A 9,150-nucleotide genomic window follows, 5' to 3' on the forward strand; every position below is an offset into this window, starting at 1 on the left:
CCATAACAAAAAGACTAAGATGTTTAAGCGAGGACACATTCACACTGGCATCACATAATCATTCAGTGTGTAGGTACAAGAGTGCATTTGTGTTCATTTGCATGTAATTCCGCTGTCAATTGCTGTTTTCCGTATCGATAGCAGGTTTAAATACTTTGTGCGGGATTTGTGTCAGTGCCATGTGTGCAAAAGACCGGCCGCCGGGTTGCCATGAGAACAGCATGGGGCATCTGGGAGAATGACGCCATTGATTAGCGACTGAGGATTAGAGAGTGCAAAGCAATTATGCACCATAATGGCTTTAAGTGCCTGTGTGTGATTTACAGTTGGTATGTGTATATCGAACAAATCAGCAGGGGCCCGGCACGACTTCTTCCTGTGCATGTGCATGTGTCCATGACTAGCAATTTTCTGAAGTGTTATCTTAAGAGTGTGCCAGCTCTATGTTTGTCTCCTCTGACCAATGGTAAACTCGCACTCTCTCACCTTGTCTGTTTTATTCTTCGGTTCTCTTTGAACTTTTTCTTCTCAAATCCATAGCTGGACTGCTCTGTATGCAGGAGAATATCAGCAACCTCCTCTGTTTGAGGAGACCAGTGTCTGGAACAGCACAATATCTTACCTACATCTGTGGTGCGGCCTCTGTTGTGTCATCAAAAGGAGACGGCTGGGTCATTGTATCTCCCACATTCAATTGTTTTCAGGTCACTTTTCCAGACGCCAGTCTTTGCAAACATAACCTCCTTTCTCTCTGTTGCTGCTGCATTGGAAATATTGATCTCTCTCTCTCTATCTCTCTGTTTTTACAACGACAAAAATACATCATAGGATTTGAAGCTGAAACGGCAAAATATGCAGACTCATCATGCATTCAGTACGATACTGTATATTGTAGGAGTGAGAGTCTGGGTCGCTGCAGAAGGATATAGCAAGTGATTGCTTGAGTCTCTTTTAGTCCTTGAACCATCTTCTTCTGCAACTTGCAGGCAAACATGCTCTCCCCAGACTAAGCAATATACTGTGTGGATGCTAATATTGTTATATTTATCTTTATCATTACCGTTCTCTGTGTGAACGGGCCTTTAGACAGGAAGAAAGGAATAATCTGTGCATGTGAGTGTATTCAGGAGTATCTCAGTGTGACCCTGGAATCAGTCCTGGCCAAGAAAATCACAGCAGCGTCACTGATGAGTAGTGATTCAATTACAGCAGTGCAAGGTGTCCTTCTTTCTACCTGCCTTCCGGGTGATCTCTCCCTCTCTCTATCGCTCCTTCTAACTCTCTTTTTAACTCTCTTTTTCTGGGACAATAGGGGACTGAAAGGTGGAGGCCAGCAGCTCTAAAACTACTTCTGGTACTGTGGGGCTGATTGTTAAGGGTGGCTTTGTCTTCCAAAAGTAGGGAATGTTCTTTCCCTCTGACCACAGTGTGGACGTGAACTCCAGAAAGGACATGCCATGGAGACATTCTGGAACTGTTGCCTTGGAAACAGTAATCATGGCTTGAGCAAGGGGTGAAATGGAAGAGTTTTTTGAGGGTGGAAGAGTGTAATCCCCTCCACCTCGTTATTAGAGCTGCAATTGAGTCAAAGATTAGGCAGAGATGGAGGTGAGAGTTCTGGCTTTCTTCCTTTTCTTCTTCTTATTTTTTTTTTATTTTTATTTTTTATACATTTTCATTTTTACTCTACCTGACTTTATATCCTGTCATTTAGACCTTCTTTCCTACTGTCACACATCCTCGGTCTCAAACGTTACTAATTACATGGGCATTTCAATCAATTTCATTGGGGTCAGTGTACTTTTCAGTAAGGATGCATTCAGAAGTGACAGTGAAGTCATTTATAATGTTACAAATGATTTCTATATTAAATCATTTATGTTCTTATTAATTATTTAAATTATATTAAAAGTTACAGCTGTTTTCAACATTGATAATAATAAGAAATGTTTCTTGAGCAGCAAATAAGCATATTAGAATGATTTCTGAAGGGTCATGTGACCCTGAAGACTGGAGTTTTATTGTATTTTTGATCAAATAAATACAACCGTGGTGAGTATAAGAGATTTCTTTCAAAAACATTTAAAAAAATCTTACAGATACCAAATTTTGGAACAGTAGTTTATGTACATATTTATATATGATAATATATAAATTAAATGATTACTGAAAAGGATAGTTCACCCAAAAATGAAAATTCTGTCATTAATTACTCGCCCTCATGTTGTTTCAAACCCGTAAGACCTTCATTCATTGGAACACAAATTAAGATATTTTTGATGAAATCCGAGAACTTTCCGACCCTGCACAGCAATGCAGCTATCATGTTTTCCCAGAATGGTACAAGTCCATGTGACATCAGTGGTTCAACTGTAATTTTATGAAGCTATGAGAGTACTTTTTGAGTGCAAAGAAAACAAAACAAAAATGACCACACGCATACATTGTGATTAGGGTTGGGTACCGAACTCGGTACTTTTAAGGGTACGGACCGAATTGCGTCGGTACTACCGAGTATCGATTCACATGAAATCATTCGGTACCAAATTTCGGTACCTGAGAACGCATTTGGGCGCATACGAGAGAGACAGAGAGAGAGAGAGACCCTGTGACTTGTCACCCCTGCAACTCTTTAAAACACAACACAGAGGGCAAACCGAAATGTTCTGAAGTGTGCTTACATTTCTAGGGTCATATGGTTTCCGCGAAAACGCGGACAGGATGGCGGAGTCCATTCATATAAACGGAATTTACTCTATAACGCGGAATGCCACGGAATTCGGCAAGTTTTGGATGAATAAAAGAATGTCTGTCACTTAATTCGAATCGCGATATGAACTAGTGTATGTGAATATTAAAATGCAAAAAGACGGTTTAAATATGAATCCTGCATGTTCCGTTAGCCTCGGTATGTATGAATGGCGGAGACGCGGTTTTGTTTAATAAACAAATACTGAAGCACACGTGAACTTGCGGTGATTTTCGGCCTCTGCACTACATGAACACATGAACTTACAGGCTGTGAGTCACTTCATGAGAATTTTACCGTTTCATTTGAGAAAACTAGCATCATATCATACTGTATACACACAGAAACTTCACGCAACCTGTCAAAATAAAAGTGCGGTTTAACATGTAACAGAAATATATTAAACTTGTATTACTTTTGTACAGTATAATGTACGTCTTTATATATTCCATTTACTGACAAATTTAAATAAAACAATTAAATTATAAAAATAATTATTACAACCACATTAACGACTTAATTGTAGAAAAAAATACAATTATTATTATAACTTTTTTAAAGGTATATTCACATAATTTTTCTACCATGTATTAATTTTAACAGTAAACCTCTGTTTGTTTGCCAAAAAAATAAAAGGGTTTCATTTTGATTTGATTAGAAATAAATAAATGTTTCATGCCTTCATTTGATTATCAGAAAAAAAATAAAACAAGAATTTCTGGAAGAAAAAAGAAAAACAATTGTTGGGTCCAATTGTTCAAAATGTTGAAATTGAGAGTTTTGGACTTATTTTTTCACTGAAATAAATGTTTTTGTTATTACACAGAGAGTAAAGTACCGAAAAAAGGTACCGTTGGGTACCGGTACCGAATTTCAGATACCGGTACCGGTACCGTACCGGTTCAAATGTGAACGGTACCCAACCCTAATTGTGATACTCTCATGAACATGCATCGAAGACTGACACAGAAGAAATTGTTAAAGTCGTTATTTTTTCTTTCTTTTTTTTGCGCACTTAAAATATTATGGTAGCTTCATAAAATTATGGTTGAACCACTGATGTCACATGGACTATTTAAACAATGTCCTTACTACCTGCATAAAATTTGTGTTCCGAGGATTTGGAATGACATAAGGGTGAGTAATTAATGACACAATTTTCATTTTTGGTCCTTTAAAGTCCCTTTTACTACAAATAAATTACATTTAATTACAATTACACTTAAAGTCTCCTTTACTACAATAAGTCAAATTAGTATTATTGCATTTTCAAGAGCAGCATTATCATTAAATATCCACCGTATCCTCTGCAACAAGGGTTTCATGCTAATTTCAATTTATTTTATCTTTCTGTTTGGTGTAAAGTTCATAAACTATGATCATAATTGACAAACCTTGAACAAACACTAATTTGATTACACACACACCCTGGATCTCTAGATTACATCCGTTTATGTGCGCCACGAACTTCTCTCTTGTGCTTTCAAGGCGTCCCAGTAGGGAGCCGAGTACACATCATAGTTCTCCCCCAGCTGCTCTTTTCACAGACCCCATTCCACATCCGCCTCAGCTGTTCCCGAAGGAAGACAAACACGCCCGACGCCAATAAAACCGCAGCGCAATGCTCCCCCAACATCGCCGAACGTATGAACTTCGCGGGGAGCCGCAGAACCCTCACCAGCTCCCCACAGTTCCGGCTGCAGATCCAGCGTGTAATAGAAGATGGTGAGAATTCAATAATCATCAGAGTCCTCGTCTCCACATGCTCTACTGAACAGGAAAATAATTACATTTCTTTCGCTCTTTTTTTTTGTCTCAGATAAATTATGGATCCCTTATCTGGCTCCAAGGATAAACCAATCTGATTCACGGGCCAATTAACAAGCATTCTTGCACCTCGACGGAGCGTGCTCAGTGTCTCATGAATGAGTGGCATGCGCCGAGAACGGCACGAGAAGAAGCGCAGATTTTATGTGATTCTCATAACACATTCTCTATCAAACAACATGCGTTTCCTTGAACATATTTATATTTTATGATTCTACGATATATAATATATCGCCCAATTGATGTTCAACATGTTTCATGACTTGTTTTTTTTATTCTCACCATCTGTATTCTGACTGAATGGTTTAAAAATGGTTTCTTTCTTAGCTCCCCCCCCCCCAACTGCTCTTCTTCATCTTACACCTGACTCATCCTCACCTCTAACCTCACACTACAGAGAGGCTTTGGATGAAGCGTAATGATGGTCAGACAGAGCAGCTCTGAGACGCGGGAGGGGTTGTGTTCTGAGGGCACTCTTTTGGTGCGTGGCGCTCTGAAGCGGGCTGCGTTTGATCTCCTCGAAATGCCACAGGTTATTGTGTTTCTGCTTAAAGTGGTCTTACAGGAGACGTGGAATTCTGTCAGCTCTGGGGCTGGTTTGAGAAACGGTAGGGGGATTTTAAAGAAGGTGCTGTTGTGCTGTTCATGTGAGCACTAAGTCTGTAAACATTTATTTTTAAACTGTATCGTACGTATTTCATAGTTCTTGTGTGATAAAACAGAGAGGAAATGTTATTATTTAGAGCAAAATGTGTTTTTTTTCCACTTTCATTTCACACTCATGTACACCTAGCCTACAGTACATTAGGTTGGTGTAAAGAGAGAGAGGAAAAAACAATAAAAAAAACTAAGACGAATATTTCACTTAAAGAAAAACCGTTAAAACACCTCATAAGAACTTCTTTTGGTGCTAAACTTTGTAATATTAGAATACGGTTTAAATCACACACACACACAAGAGTGTATATTCACTAATGATCTACCCTCACATTCTATCAACTTCCAGAGACTTGGTTTACTCTAGACTGAAACACAAGGACATTTGCACAAAAAATGAATTGTGTCCACAGATAGTGTCATTTACTTGCACTTGCTGTCTGCAGTGTTTTCTATGGAAGCTTGTTTCCATCTCAGAGTATAAAAAGCTGTATTGCTTTGCTGTATATCGACAAATATTTCACAAGTGCGGATATATCTCTCATATATTTCACTGTATCTCACAATTTGGATTTTACTATGTGTGTGTATATATACTGCATACTCATTACCTGTCAAAAAGTTGGAATGATTAAGATTTCTGTATTGTTTTTGAAAGAAGTCTACATTCATTTGATCAAAGTACAGTAAAAACAGTAATATTGTGAAATATTACAGTTTTAAGCAGTGGAACTGTTTTTAACCATGATAACAGAAATGTTAGTTGAGCACCATTTCAGCATAGGCTGATTTCTGAAGGATCGCGTGACACTGAAGACTGGAGTAATGGCTGCTGTGAATTCAGTTTTACTATCACAGGAATAAATTACATTTTAAAATATATTCAAAACATATTTTAAATAATATTTCACAATATTACAGTTCTACAGTATTTTGACCAAATAAATCTTTAAGCTTGGTGAGAATATAAGAAACATTTTCAGGCGTCTTTTTAATAGTTCAATATGTATTTCATATTTATTTATGTAGGCTATACCAGATGTCTACATACGGATTGTGCCATAAAACTGGAGAAAAAAAATGTAAAAATATTCTTATGTGTATTTAACTTTTGTATATGCAGGCAAAATTTAAAATAAACTATTTTCATGTTTGTACTGAAAATAATACAATTTTAATTTTAATAGCACAGAAAGCTCCTGGTGAAAAGGCATTGTGATTAGTTATTTAATAAGACAGGAGGATGTACTGTATAGAAATGGCACAACTCTTTTGTGCGTTCGTCTCATACTGCTCAGTATTACAATAGGAAACAAGCTGAATGTAAACCACAGTATAGAATATACAATTCAATAGCATTGGATTATTGTCAAGCACACCAACTGAGAGCATGTTTTGCAGAGGAATCGCTGCTAGGAAATCTACTTACAAACAAGGTACATTCTATATGTACTTAGGTGGTCTCTTTGTTGGTGTGTGTGTTTGTGAAATCTAGGAAATGGAAGTTCAGAGTGTACTGTGCTGAATAGAATAAATCTGGGATCCGCACAGGGAAGAATCCAATGAATTTCAATAATACTGTACTTCTGTAAGAATCATTGAGCACCATTGATCCCGTATACCCTGACAATCACTCCAATGGAGATGGGAAAACTTTGAATGATTTAAGCCTGGATGGAGAATATCAATGATTTAACTGGCCCTTCCTTAAAACTTTAAAACTTCAACTTCTGGATCCTTTCTAAAACATTTCATAGGATTTTGGCTGATATGCATCTTCTTTATCTTTCTGTCTTGCTCTGTTATTCAATAAAGGCCTTGTAAACAGATCAATGGTAATCTTAGGCACATCATTATAATAAAAATTGCTTTTCAATCAGAGATGCCGCACATTTCTCAGGCAAAGCACGCAGCGTGTTGGGCATAAGTCTTCCTGACAGACGGATTCAGATCCAGGCTGAGCTCTAGGGACGAAAGGATAGAGAAGCTCACTTAAACACAGCTAATAAAATCGAATCCATCTGCACCTTCAGCCCACATGACGCGGAGGCTAAAGGGATATAAGTACAACTTTCATTTGGTTCATTTTCACTGTCAGATTACACGAGGAGGTCGAAGAAAGACAGAGACAGGAACAACAAGATGGCTTGTATCGCTCTTTCATCTGGATGTTGAGGAAGATGGAAAGATTAGAAACAGCGGCTGGTATAAGAGGATTTAGTTGCCTTTGCTTACAGCCTCTGCCTTGACTCCTCACACTAAAGAGAACAGAAGTGGTTCCTGTGTAGCAAACTGCTTGTCAATTAACATTTCCCCCTCTTCAGTGGTCTTCTGCCTTCTTTTTTGCTCAGTCTGACATGAAGTCATAATTCAACAAAGTTGTCTTCATGTGAAGTATTATAACACATCACTGGGTTAGTCCAGGCTTATGACTACTGAGTGTTAGACTAGCTGGTAGGCACATGTTAGTGGGCGACACTGGTCAAACATAGTCATTTTTGTGTACTTGATGTGACCAGTCAATGACTACACTAATTTCAGTGTTGGGAAGGTTCCTGTGGAAATATAATAGGTTACAGATTACAAGTTACCCTATTTAAAATGTAATTAGTAGTGTAACTTTTCAATTACTTTATTAAAGTAATGTAACTGATTACATTTGATTACTTTTTAAAATTTCTGATGTTTTCAACTGTTAATCATTTTCAAACATGTAAACTAGGCCAGGTTAACCTTACAGTTGTACTCAACACTGATTACTTTCAGACTTAAGAAATCCTTCATCACTTGAATTAAGATTATAATATTTTAATTTTGGAGACATTGGATGCAAAATATCTTAATTTGCATATAAATATGTTTTAGCAGTGTGTGGACACAACCACCCTACAACGATAAAAATCCATTCACAATTTTTTAATCCCCCAAAAACCTAAATAGTCTCAATTATCAAGCCATTTTTATTTTCAAAATTTATTAAAATTTACCCCTCCCACCGCTGACGTACTGTCCCATATTAGCATATTCCTGCACTCAGCCAGTTGTACAAAGTCCGTCATTTTCTCCGTGCTCGAGCAGCTGAAGCGACAAAAATGTCTTGTAAGTAATGCAGGTGTTTTGTTGTTAGATGTAGAAGAAAATAAGAGTCCAAAAATCATTTTACTCCATACTGCTTTCTGAACGAGGGACAATTCAAGGCAGGTTTTGTTAAAAAGTTAAAACTCAAGGATGGCTCAGTACCCATTGTTCATGATCTAGCTGCACCTCCAGAAAAAGTACATCTCACACTTTATATTTTTTAATGATTATTTGCGAATCGAGGGGCTGGGTGAGCAGAGCTCATTAGCATGTAAAGAGATATGCACCGAGTCACTGTGAACAGAGCTGTTTTTGACAAGATAAAAAGTGTGTTGTTATACACTGCAATTTATAAAAGAAATCAATGAAATCTGTATGTGGGAGTGTGTGTGAAAAAATTCTGATGTAACCCCATTTGTAATTCTTAACATTTACATAAGTAACTGTAATTTAATTACACATTTTTTTCTCAGTAACTGTAACTGATTACAATTACTTTTATTTTGTAATTAAATTACATAATTCTGTTACATGTAACTAGTTACTTCCCAACACTGACTAATTTACAGTAAATCTTACAGCTGTACGTTTTATTCACTAAAAAGTATCAGCTAATAAGAGTAATTAGTTCAAAAATCAAACTACACTGATTGTGCTGTAAGTGTATGATTCACTAAAAGGAAACGGCTCATAAAAGTCATTTGGCGTTTGCGTGTTAAGTTTTAGACCTTCATTCAACTTGTACATTCTTGTAGATTCAGCTGCACGTGCCACTGATTGAACAATTTCAGATCATCGGCAGAATTATGTATGAGAACCGTCAAAAGAACCAAATGCAA

General features: G+C 37.2%; 1 long non-coding RNA gene across 1 annotated transcript; it reads left to right on the forward strand.

Moving 5' to 3' along the window:
* Window positions 1–6,320, forward strand: LOC131528993 (uncharacterized). Its single transcript, XR_009267968.1, has 3 exons — window positions 1–1,608; window positions 4,297–4,474; window positions 4,569–6,320. It is a non-coding gene; the product is annotated as an uncharacterized LOC131528993 (long non-coding RNA).
* Window positions 6,321–9,150: the final 2,830 nt, after the last annotated feature.

This window comes from Onychostoma macrolepis, chromosome 21 (genome assembly GCF_012432095.1).
Source record: "Onychostoma macrolepis isolate SWU-2019 chromosome 21, ASM1243209v1, whole genome shotgun sequence".
Classification (NCBI taxonomy): Eukaryota; Metazoa; Chordata; class Actinopteri; order Cypriniformes; family Cyprinidae; genus Onychostoma; species Onychostoma macrolepis.